The 12,724-nt window shown below is 40.4% G+C and overlaps 1 non-coding gene and 1 pseudogene across 1 annotated transcript; one reads left to right on the top strand and one right to left on the bottom strand.

Moving 5' to 3' along the window:
- Nucleotides 1-3,048: 3,048 nt before the first annotated feature.
- Nucleotides 3,049-3,151, bottom strand: LOC129039687 (U6 spliceosomal RNA). The gene has a single exon (XR_008503406.1). It is a non-coding gene; the product is annotated as a U6 spliceosomal RNA (small nuclear RNA).
- A 3,545-nt stretch (nucleotides 3,152-6,696) lies between these two features.
- On the top strand, nucleotides 6,697-7,257 carry LOC129038116 (dihydrofolate reductase-like; annotated as a pseudogene).
- The last annotated feature ends 5,467 nt before the right edge of the window (nucleotides 7,258-12,724 follow it).

Here is a 12,724-nt window from a genome sequence, read left to right as displayed (position 1 = left end):
GTGGAGACTCCTCAACAGCAGGAAGAGCAACTGAGATCTAGGTCTGTCCACACTTGTAGAGGACTATAACTGAAGGATGGGTGAAGGGTAGACTCTAGCTACTTCCTTCAGCTGGGGGTGGCAGATGAGTGGGTCAGTCAGCTACCATGAAGAGTATCATGTTCCTAGGGCTGTCTTTCATTCCTCTGCTGACAACTCCATCCTGCACAGACAAAAACCGTATATTCATTGGTGAGCAGGATCCTTTTTAGAAATGCAAACATAACCTCCCTAACATTAAAGCCGAACATTGTCCCTCCCAGTGAACCATCTTATTTGGATAATCTCCTAACGTTCCCTGAAGTTAGCCCCAGAGTTGCAACTGAGCATTTGATACAAGACAGAAACTAATTTTGGGGTTTGGACCTGGCTGATATTGGACCGTGTTCTGAAAGGAGGCTTTCTACTTGCAGAAGAGCAAGGGTGAGCTCTGAATAGGAGATGAAATCCTGAGGGGAAAAGACAGATGGGCAGATTCCCAAGCAAACTTGGAATATATTTGCCAGCCTCTTTTTTGTTGTGATAAAATACACATAAACACAAAATTTGCCATTGTAACCATTTAAGTGTACAATGCAGTAACATTTAGTAGGTGCACAACATTATGTAGCCATCATCACTAGTAAGTTCCAGAGCATTTTCACCACCCTAGAAGGAAACTCTGTACCCGTTAAGCAGTCACCTTCCACTCTCCCCTACCAGCAGCCCCTGGCACCATTAACCCAGTTTCTGTCTCTCTAGATTTACTTCTTCTGAATATTTTATTAAAATGGAATCATACAATATATGGCCTTTTGTGACTGGCTTCTTTCATTTGACATGTTTTCAAGGTTCATCCAAGTTGTAGCATGTATCAGTACATTATTCCTTTTATGGTCAAATGATATTCCGTTGCAGAATAGACTATATGTTGTTTATCCATTCATCAGTTGATGGGCATTTTCTTTTAAATTAAATAGAGAAAACAGAAGGGGAGTTACAAATTACCACCCCCCAAAAAATACTTACTTTTCTATTTACCTATGAAGTTACTTTTAACTGTGTACTTCTTTGCTTCATATGACTTCAACATGCTACCTAATGTCCTTTTATTTCACTGTGAAGCACTCCTTTTAGCATTAATTGTGGAATAGATTTATTAGAGACAAATCCCATCAGCTTTTATTTACCTGTGCATGTCCGAATTTCTCCATTATTTCTGATGGAGAGTTCTGCCAAATATACAACTGTCAGTTGACAGGCTTTCTTTTTCTCCAGGCTTTTTTTTTTCTTTCTGAACTTTAAGTTTGTCATGCCAATGTCTTCTGAACTCCACGGTTTCTGAAGAACACTTGGTGGTTAATCTTATGGAGGATCCTTGTACTTGATGAGTCCCTTCTCTTGTTTTCAAGGCGCTCTGTTTGTCTTTAACTTTTGACAGTTTCATTATAATGTCTCTCAGTGTGGACATCTTTGAATTACTGCTACTTTAAATGTTTCAGCATGTTGGATACTCAGATTCCTGTTTTTAATAAAATTTCAGAAGTTTGGGGTCATTATTTCCTCAAATACTCTTTCTCCCCCCTTCTTTCTTCTCTCTTTTGGGGACTCCCAAAATGCATATACTTGATGTTGTCTCTCAGATCTCTTCTGTTCATTTTTCTGCATACTTTTTCCCTTCTGCTACTCAAATGGGTAATTTCAATTGGCCTATGTTTGCATTTACTGATTCTTCATTCTGCATGGTAAAATCAGCTCTTGAAGCCCTCCAGTGAATTTTCCATTTTGCTTCCCGTACATTTCAGCTCCAGAATTTCCATTTGCTTCCTTTTCACAATTATTTGTTGATTTCTGCTATTTAGTGAAACACAGTTCTCCTGATTTTCTTTAGTTATTTTTTAGCTCTTTGACTATGTTTAAGACAGCTGATTTAAAGTCTTTGTCTAGTAAATCAGTTCAGTGCTTGGCCTTCTTCAGGAACAATTTCTTTCCATTGCTTTTCCTGTGAATGAGTCACTCATGATTTCTGAAGTTGAAAACTAGACATTTTTAATATTATAATGCAGTAACTCTGAAAATTACGTTTTCTAAACTATTTTTGTATAGACTGTATGCTTTATTGTGTGTGGTCACTGAAGTCTCCTAGTTGTAGATGTGTGGTCTTATTTTTGAGTTCTCTATTCTATTCCATTGGTCTATGTATCTGTTTTTGTACCAGTACCATGCTGTTTTGGTTACTGTAGCCTTGTAGTATAGTTTGAAGTCAAGTAGCATGGTGCCTCCAGCTTTGTTCTTTTTGCTTAGGATTATCTTGGCTATACAAGCTCTTTTTGGTTCCATATGAATTTTAAAATAGTTTCTTCTAATTCTGTGAAAAGTGTCAATGGTAGTTTAATGAGAATAGCATTGAATCTATAAATTACTTTTGGCAGTATGGCCATTTTCACAATATTGATTCTATCCATGAGCATAGAGTGTTTTTCCATTTGTTTGTGTTCTCTCTGATTTACTTGAGCAGAGGTTTGCAGTTCTCCTTGAAGAGGTCCTTCAATTCCCTTGTGAGCTGTATTCCTAGGCACCTTATTCTGTTTGTAGCAATTGTGAATAGGAGTTTACTCACTATTCGACTCTCTGCTTGTCTATTGTTGGTGTATAGGAATGCTTCTGACTTCTGCACATTGATTTTGTATCCTGAGACTTTACTGAAGTTGCCTATCAGCTTAAGAAGCTTTTCAGCTGAAACAATGGGGTTTTCTAGATATAGGATCATGTCATTTGCAAACAAAGACAATTTGACTTCCTCTCTTCCTATCTGATTACGCTTTCTTTCTCTTACCTGATTGTCCTGGCCAGAACTTCCACTACTATGTTGAATAGGAGTGGTGAGAGAGGGCATCCTTGCCTTGTGCTGGTGTTACAGGGGAATGCTTCCAGCTTTTGCCCATTAAGTATGATACTGGTTGTGTTTGTCATAGATGACTTTTATTATTTTGGGGTATGTTCCTTCAATACCTAGTTTACTGAGAGTTTAAAAATATAGAATGCTTCATGAATTTGCATGTCTTGTGCAGGAACCATGCTGATCTTCTCTGTATCGTTCCTATTTTAATATATGTGCTGCCAAAGCAAGTACTGATCACTAGTTCTTAGAAGTGGAGATAACTTAAGAATGTGGGTGAGACGGATTGTTGAATTTCATCTGCAGTAATTTCTGCATCTAATAAAATGTGATTATCTCTATCTTTCATTCTTTAATTAAGTGGTAAAATGCATTGCAGATTTAAAGTTTAAATATTCTTGTATTCTGGGGATGAATAACCTGGGTAAGATATTTAATTTGTGTATAGCTCATTGGTGGACAAAGTCTACTACTATTTTTTCTCAGCATTTTTACGTCTAATTGCTTAGAAGTGATTATCCTATCATGCTTTTCTCTTATGTATTCCCTAGCTGGCTTTAGAATCAATGTTATTTATGCATAAACAATAATGAGTTTACTGGCTTTCTCTAGGTTTCCTCATTCTCTTGAATATTATGTATAAGTTCAGTAACCTTCTTCGAAGTTTTGATAGAACTTATCTGTAAAACAGTCTGGATATGCTCGAAGGGAAATAAAGTTTTACAAATGTTTTAACTTCTTTACTTGTAGTAAGTTCTTCCCATTGACATAATCTTGTTCATAGTCTCAAAATTATTTAAACCTCTACTATATCTTTAGTGACATATTTATCTATCATAATGTTATTTTATTCTTTTTTTGAGACAGAGTTTCACTCTTGTTGCCCAGGCTGGAGTGCAATGGCACGATCTCAGCTCACTGCAACCTCCGCCTCCTGGGTTCAAGCGATTCCCCTGCCTCAGCCTCCCCAGTAGCTGGGATTACAGGCATGTGCCACCACGCCCAGCTAATTTTTTATTTTTAGTAGAGACAGGGTTTCTCCATGTTGATCAGGCTGGTCTACGAACTCCCAACCTCAGGTGATCCACCTGCCTCGGCCTCCCAAAGTGCTGGGATTACAGGCATGAGCCACCATGCCCAGCCTGTTATTTTATTCTTAATTACCATTGCCTGTTTTATTTATCTGTCCAAAGAAACAGCTGCTTTTGGTGGGCTGGGCCCTCAGCAGTGGAAGCTGCCAGGTCAGCCTTGGTGAGCGGCGACTCAATTGCTGTGCCCTTGCAGTGTCCATCGCAGCCACCGTGGCCACTTTGTGCAGGGACTCCATGAGCAAGGCCTGTGCGGCTGAGTGGCACCATGCATCAAGCCATCTCACTCACCTGGTTACAGGGAGCCCCAGCCCCCTAAAGACCCTCTGGTGGGCATCCACACACAACCATCGTCACACACTTGGCCTATAGCAAGAGGTCTATGCGTACCTCTCTCCTCTACCTCCCAATTTTCCAACTCTATTTTCCCCAAGTTTGTGACTGGCCAGCCAAGCCATGAGCCACTGCCCATAACTCGTTCATTCATGCACTGCTGGGCATCATTTCACACCCCCCACCTCCCATGGGTTTGTTTGGGTTTGATTCCTAGTTCCTGGCTCGAGAGCCATTTCCAAAGCTGTTCTGGTGTCAACTCCCAAGCCTACTGCTCTTGTTGTAGATTTTCCTCTTAATATGTATTTATTTCCTGGAATTAAAAACAATTGCACTAATTTTTTCAATCCAGCATTTCCAAGGATGTGCTGTAGGAACGATTCTTCTTAGCGTAGATAGAATTGCTTCAAAACATCAGCAAAGTATATTTGAGTAAAGGACAAAATGCGTGGAGAAAAGAGGACAATCCACAAATGGGCAGTGGAGTTTCACATAGTGAACACTCAGGTAAACAACACCCACATCAAAGTACACCAATCATAGCCTCCCAGAAAGACCTTTGGATCTTACTCAGTCATAAACCACCCTCCCCAACCCTCTTAGAGTAGCCACTCTTGATTTCTAACACAGATGAGTTCTGCCAGTTCCAGTTGAATGGCATTATACAGTCACCATCATGCCTCTGGGTCTCATCATCTCGCTGTGTGTGGTCATAGCCTATTCACTCCCATGGCTGTCCAATGCTCCACTTTATAAATAGCTCACATTTCTTGTCCCTTCACTGTTGATAGACAATTGTGTTGTATCCAGATTTTACAAATCGTGCTGCTATGAATAATATTTTCATATATTTTGGTACACACATACATACATTTCTATTGGTTGATAACTAAGAGTGCTATTGCTGGGTCATAGGTGAGTAGATGCTTGGCTTAGTCTCTCAAAAACCAAGTTTCTAGTAGTAAACAAACACTAGAGGGGGGTGAGTCTCTTACTTATAAATTATTCAGATAATAAATGAGGAAGGATTGAGAGACTGAGACTATAATAACTCTTTTGCAACCCATCATGAATTAACAGATTTAGCCATTGAACAGCAACGGCAATTAACAACACCATAAAAGAAAAAACGAATGTGAGGTTCTTCCTCTTGATGGAAGAACACAATACAGCACCATCAAACAAGTACAAGTGAGAAAGAAACCAAGCCTGAATAGAAGCTGATCTCCATAGCCAATTACCAATTTAGAAGCAATACAGATAATAGAAATACATATTAAACTACGGCTTGGGGAGCAATCAGCAAAATGCACACTATGGGAAGCTCTACCACACAATATGAACTTCAAGGAAGAATCTTTAGAATAAAAGAGAACAAAATCATATTTCTAAAGGTAAAACTAAATTATGATTTTGGATGATAAAAATATAAAATAGAACAAAGAAATGATGATCATAAAACTCAGGATGTACTTTTATTTGGGGGAGGAAAGAGTTTATTGCTGAGCTGGGGCAAATGATGGGGCTTCTGGTTTGCTCTGCAAACGTCTATCCCTGGTGGTTAATGGGTGTTTACTTTTTATTAAAGGACACAAATTTTAGACCGTTTTTTTTTCCTTTTTGCAGTCCTATATTTTATTTTGTGACACAAAGGCTAATGAAAAAATAATTTATAGAGTATGGTTACTGTTTTGCACAAAGCCCCCTGCCCATCTTCCCTCTGAGCACCCAGAACAACCAGCAGCCCCAGGACCCCCAGCAGGGGTGACCTCACTTCTAGGTGTGCATCCAGCTCACATCACCAGAGGCAACATGCAGGTCTACTCATTGACTGCTGGAAGAACCTGATAGGACACAGCTGAGGGGAAGCCTTCCCTGCCATCTGCAGGCTCTTGGCCATCAGTGTAGAGGGTGCGGGTCCTCACCTCTCCACAGGCGCCTTCACGGCCAGAGCCTCCTCTCTGCATGGGGAGTAAGGCCTGGCCCTTCCCCTGAACACGGTGACAGGGATCTCGCCAAAGGTGGAGATGACACCATTCCTCCCCCACCAACCTCACGCTTCTTTTGCTTTACAGGAAAGTTGACGCAGGCTGGTGTCCAGTGAAGAATTCCCCGGTGCTTAGGAAGGAGAGGTGGATCTCAAGGCTGTGCGTGGTCTGCAAAAGGAAGCGCATAGACCACGAGGGGGCGCTGCTGCGCTGCTTCTGCTCCCAGGAGGTGGATGCCCAGGAGGAGCTTTGAGGTGGAGAGAGGGATGTCATTGCTCATCCTCCAGGTTCAAAGTAAAAACCTTCCGGCCAATCTTGGCCGCGCGTTCTGGTGTAGCGAGCAGGCTTGGAGGTGCTCACTGCTGCTGTCATGGTTCGTTTGCTAAACTGCATCGTCGCTGTGTCCCACAACGTGGGCATTGGCAAGAACAGGGACCTGCCCTGGCCGCCGCTCAGGAATGAATTTAGGTATTTCCAGAGAACGACACAAACTCTTCAGTAGAAGGTAAACAGAATCTGGTGATTTTGTGTAGAGAAACCTGGTTCTGATTCCTGAGAGAATCGACCTTTAAAGGATAGAATTAATTTAGTAATCAGCAGAGAACTCAAGGAACCTCCACAAGGAGCTCATTTTCTTGCCAGAAGTCTGGATGAGATCTTAAAATTTACTGAATAACCAGAATTAGCAAATAAAGTAGACATGATTTGGATAGCTGGTGGCAGTTCTGTTTATAAGGAAGCCATGAATCACCCAAGCCATCTTAAACTATTTGTGACAAGGATCATGCAGGACTTTGAAAGTGACACGTTTTTTCCAGAAATTGATTTGGAGAAATATAAACTTCTGCCAGAATACCCAGGGGTTCTCTCAGATGTCCAGGAGGAAAAAGGCATTAAGTACAAATTTGAAGTATATGAGAAGAATGATTAATATGAAGGTGTTTTCTGGTTTATTTTAAGTTGTTCCCCCTCCCTCTGGAAAAAAAAAGTATATATTTTTTCATTAGAAAAAAAGACTTTTGTTGACTTTAGATGTATGGATAATTATTTCTAAGCAACATGTTTTTATTCCCCACTAATCTTGACTATATCAGATACCACTTATGAAACATTCTTGCTATAACTAAGTGCCTCTCCAAGACCCTGACTGAGTCCCCAGCACCTGCTACAGTGAGCTGCCATTCCACATCCATCGCATATGGGACTCTTGCCAGTCCTTGACATTGTCAGGCTTTTCAAATGTTGGTAGTATTTATTAAAGATGAAGATGCACATACCCTCCTACTGAGCAGTTTCACTAGTGGGAAATACCGAAAGCTTCTTACGTGTGTACCCAGAGGTTTGCACACAAATGTTGCAGCCTTGTTTGTAACAGTGAAAAATTGAAAACAACCTGGAAGTCCAGTGATGGGAAAATGAATATATTTCTGTCTTTTGGGGAACCCAAAGCAGGTTCCAAGACTGCAATTTCAGTGAAAGCAGTTTATTTGCTAGGTCTTACCAGAAATCATCATTGAGGTATGGAGAAATAGAACTGAGAAGGTAAGAAAACCAGTTTAAAGTCAGTGAGCAGGTTCTCATTGGTAACAAGCTCCATACTGCTGAGATACAGGGAAACAGAGGGGAGAAAGCTGGAGTATTGATCCCCCACTCCTTGGTTGTCAGCTCCCTGTCCTGTGTGTGGGTGGAACGTACTCCAGCTGCTCTATAGCAAGTCCCAGGTGTTTGCAGCAAGAAGCTGCTGGCATGCATGGGAACAGTGAATGGCAAACACTTAAAGCAATTCCATGTTTAAGTATAAAAGCTTTTCATATATATATATATTTTTTGACAGAGTTTTGCTCTTGTTACCCTGATGGAGTGCAATGGCGCGACCTCAGCTCACTGCAACCTCCAACTTCCCGGGTTCAAGCGATTCTCCTGCCTCAGGCTCCCAAGTAGCTGGGACTACAGGCACACTCCATGACGCCCAGCTAATTTTTTGTTTTTGGTGAAGACAGGGTTTCATCATGTTGGTCAGGCAGGTCTCGAACTCCTGACCTCAAGTGATCCACCCGCCTCGGCCTCCCAAAGTGCTGGAATTACAGGCGTGAGCCACCGCACCTGGCAGATCTTTATTCTTTTTATGTAGATAAAAATTATAAAGCCATACATGGTTTATTTGAAATATTTTATGTTTAAAAAAAATACAGAAGCAGGAAAACCAATTCTAAGTTCAAACGAGGGATGATGGTAGTTTGAACCAAAGGGTTGCATGTAATAAGAAACTGTGATTTAAGATATATTTTAAAGTTGGAAGTAGCAGGATATTCTGATGGAGTTTGACCTGGGTTTTGGGCCCACTGAGTTTGAGATGCCTTTGAGAAATGAAGGAAGTAGAGAGAGAATAAAAGAAAAACTGGCCAGGCACAGTGGCTCACACCTGTAACACAGTGGCTGAGCATTTTGGGAGGCAGAAACAGGCAGATACCTTGAGATCACCTTGGGCAACATGGTGAAACCCCATCTCTACAAAAAATACAAAAGTTAGCTGGGCATTGTGGCACACACCTGTAGTCCCATCTACTCAGGGGGCTGAGATGGAAGGATCAATTGAGCCTGCGAGTTCGAGGCTGCAGTGAGTTGTGATTGTGCCACTGCACTCCAGCCTGGGTGACAGAAGAGACCCTGTCTCAAAAAAGAAGCTGAAAACAATGGAACCATGCCTTCAGAATTCTAGAAAGAAAGTTATTTTCAACTTATAAATCTATATCCAGCCAAATAATCAAGGGTGAAGGTAAAATAATACATTTTTAGGCAAGCAAAGACTCAGGGGTTACCTCCATGTACCCTTTGTTGGGAAGCTATTGGAGAAAATACTCCAGCAAAATGAAGGAGTAGACAAAGCAGAGAATGACATGGATCCAGCAAATAGGATCCAACACAGGAAATATTCCAGCTATGGAGCTGGCTTTAAAAAGAAACAGTAAAAATATTAATAGGTTAGCTGGGTGGAAAGGCCCATGCCTGTAGTCCAGCTACTCAGGAGGCTAAGCAAGAGGTTGGCTTGAGCCCAAGATTTCCAGACCAGCCTGGCCACCATAGTGAGAGTCCCTTCTCTTAAAAATAATAATAGGTTATTGCCAGATTTGGGGCATTTGGAAAGAAGTTCATTGAAGATAAAGCAAAAGTGAAAAAAAACAAGGGGGAAGGGTGGTTAGGCAATCATTAATTCTAGGGCACAAGGAAGTACAGGACAGGAAGTAAGAGCATAATACTCTGTTTTTCTCAACAATGAGCAATATGTACATACTCATAATGATGTGGTGACTACTTAGTCCCTAAATCTGGTAACTACTTTGGGATAATATGGGGGGAAAAGTGAAGGTAGTGATGGTGTAAGAGCTAAATCCTCATCTGTCATATCAAGAAATCACTATAGAATGGATAAAATAATCAAGAAATGACTAAGCAGTTATGTGAGGAAAAAAATAGAAGACATTGCTAAAAGAGTTAAAAGTCATTGCTCTGGAGAATTAGGAGGGATGGGGCAGGGGACTGTTAGGATGCATTATAAACTGAAGAGGCTTTTTAAAATTACATGTATTAATATATGCACCCACTTGAAAAACTAAAAAAATAATAATTTGGAAAAACCCATGAAGGTAACTACCAGGAGGAAAAACTAAGACAATGAAAAGTGCTTGCCTCTGGAAAGGACAACTGGCAGGACTGTCATTTTCATTGTAAGACTTTTGGAGCCATTTGATTTTACTTAACCATTTTCATGTATTTCTTTAATAAAAACAACTCTATGATAATGAAAAGTTACACTTGTTCATAGAAAACAAACAAACAAACAAAAAAACCTTCCTGCCCAGCCCATCTCATTCTCCCTGAATCCTCAGTGCTAATGAGGACTGTCTCCTTCTCACCTGCCTGGACTGGGCTTTTTAACACTGGAAAGTGGATGTGATTTCTAGTTTCAGCATGTCCTGGTTTATTGTGCTGCCAGTAAAATAAAATCAAAATACACATTGAATAAATAATAAATAAAATAACCCATGGTGAGCAAAGGTTTACAATGTTTTTTTTTTGTTGTTGCTGTTGTTTTTTGAGTCAAGATCCCATTCTGTGGTCTGGGCTGGAGTCTAGTGATGCGATCACAGCTCACTACAGACTTGAATCCATGAGCTCAAGGGATCGTCCCATCTCAGCCTCCCCAGTACCTGGGAATACAAGTGCCCACCACCACGCTCAGCTAAGTTTACTTATTTTTACATATTTTAGAGACGAGGGTCTCACAATGTTGTTCAAGCTGGTCTCCAACTCCTGATCTCAAGCAATCCTCTTGCCTTAGCATCCTGAATTGCTGGGATTACAGGGGTGAGCTGTCATGCCCGGCCTGTAAGGTACTGACACCATCAAGCTTTCCTTCTCCAAGTGTGGACACAGCAGCAGACGCCCCTTGTCTCTTGGGTCAGGACACTGGGTAGAGTGGAAGAGCAAGACAACAAAGTCCCTGCAGAAAGCGCCCACGTGGAAGAGGTCCAGCAGGGGAGGGCCAGCTGTCCCAGGGCCACCATATTTAGGGATAACTCCTCTTTCTGGTCAAGGCTGTTCTTTGATTACTTTTGTATTCGCGATAGTTCTGAAATCATAGGATGATGAGACAAAAGACTGGCTAGGATTTGTTTTCAAAAAACCATCTCCAAGATTTGTTGATCTTTTGAATGGTTTTTAGTGTTGCAATTTCCTTCAGAAATTAACTTATTCTTAACATTTCACAGTCTACTTTCAGTTAATAATGTACTAGTGCCCATAAATATAGAAATATTGCAATCATTTATCCTCTATAAAATGTCCATCTTTTATGGTATAGATATATGCAATATATCTATATAGCTTGTAAGTCCCACGATAAAAAACTTTTTCTTATCTTTAAACAGTTCTATGTATATAAAGTAAGAATAAATGAGGGGAGCAAGATAGCCTTTTGCACTTAGCTCAGTATTTACCATTTTTGATCATCTTCATCTTTTCTGATAATCTCATTTTCCACCTGGTATCATTTGCCTCTAGTCTGAAGAATTTTCTTTACCAATTGTTATTGTACAGATCTGCTGGTGACAAATTCTCTTAATTTTCTTTTACCTGAAATATCTCCTTATTTGCCTAACCTTGAAGGACATCTATGCTGTATATAGAATTCTTAGTTGACCTTTTTGTCTTCCAGCACTTTAAAGATGTTATTCTACTTTCTTTTGTTTCTATGGTTTCTAATAAGAAGTCATTGGTCAGGACAAGAGGAACAGAGAAACAAAAACTGGGAAAATAACATGGTAGACCTAAAACTTGTCATATCAATAATGACAAAAATCTATATGAATCAACATGCTAATGAAGGGCAGAGATTGTGTGACATGGTTTAAAAAACACAGAACCCAACCATATGCTCTTTCCAGACATGCACTTTCTTGTTTTTTTTTTTTTAATTTAACTTTTATTTTTAGTTAAGGGGTACATATGCAGGTTTGTTATATAGGTAAACTTGTGTCATGGGGTTTTGTTGTACAAATTATTTCTATACCCATTAGTACCCACCCAAGTATTAAGGTTTAGTACCCATTAGCTATTTTTCCTGATCCTCTCCCTCCTCCCACCCTCCACCCTCAAGTGGACCCCAGTGTGTGTTGTTCCCCTCTATGTGCCCATGTATTCTCATCATTTAGCTCCCACTTATAAGTGAGAACATGTGACATATAGTTTTCTGTTCCTGCGTTAGTTTGCTAAGAAGAAGGGCCTCCAACTCCATCCATGTTCCTGCAAAGGACATAATCTCATTCTTTTTTTATGGCTGTATAGTATTCTATGGTGTATATGTGCCACATTTTCTTTATCCAGTCTACCATTGATGGGCATTTAGGTGGATTCCAAGTCTTTGCTATTGTGAATGGTGCTTCAATGAACATATGTGTACATGTAAGACACACTCTTTTTTTATTTAATTTATTTTATTTTGCTTTAAGTTCCAGGATACATGTGCAGAATGTGCAGGTATACATATGTATACATATGTATAGACTATACATACATATAGTCTGCCATAGTGGTTTGCTGCACCTAGTCACCCGTCCTCTAAGTTCCCTCCTCTCTCCTCCGACTCCCCAACAGGCCCTGTGTGTGTTGTTCCCCTCCCTGTGTCCATGTGTTCTTATTGTTCAGCTCCCACTTAGGAGTGAGAACATGTGGTGTTAGGTTTTCTGTTCCCATGTTAGTTTGCTGAGGATGATTTCCAGCTTCATCCATGTCCCTGCACAGGACATGAACTCATTCCTTTTTATGGCTGTGTAGTATTCCATGGTGTGTATCTACCACATTTTCTTTACCCAGACTATCATTGATGGGCATGTGGGTTG

This window comes from Pongo pygmaeus, chromosome 5 (assembly GCF_028885625.2).
Source record: "Pongo pygmaeus isolate AG05252 chromosome 5, NHGRI_mPonPyg2-v2.0_pri, whole genome shotgun sequence".
In the NCBI taxonomy this organism is placed as follows: Eukaryota; Metazoa; Chordata; class Mammalia; order Primates; family Hominidae; genus Pongo; species Pongo pygmaeus.
This window is presented reverse-complemented; position numbering and strand designations above follow the sequence as displayed.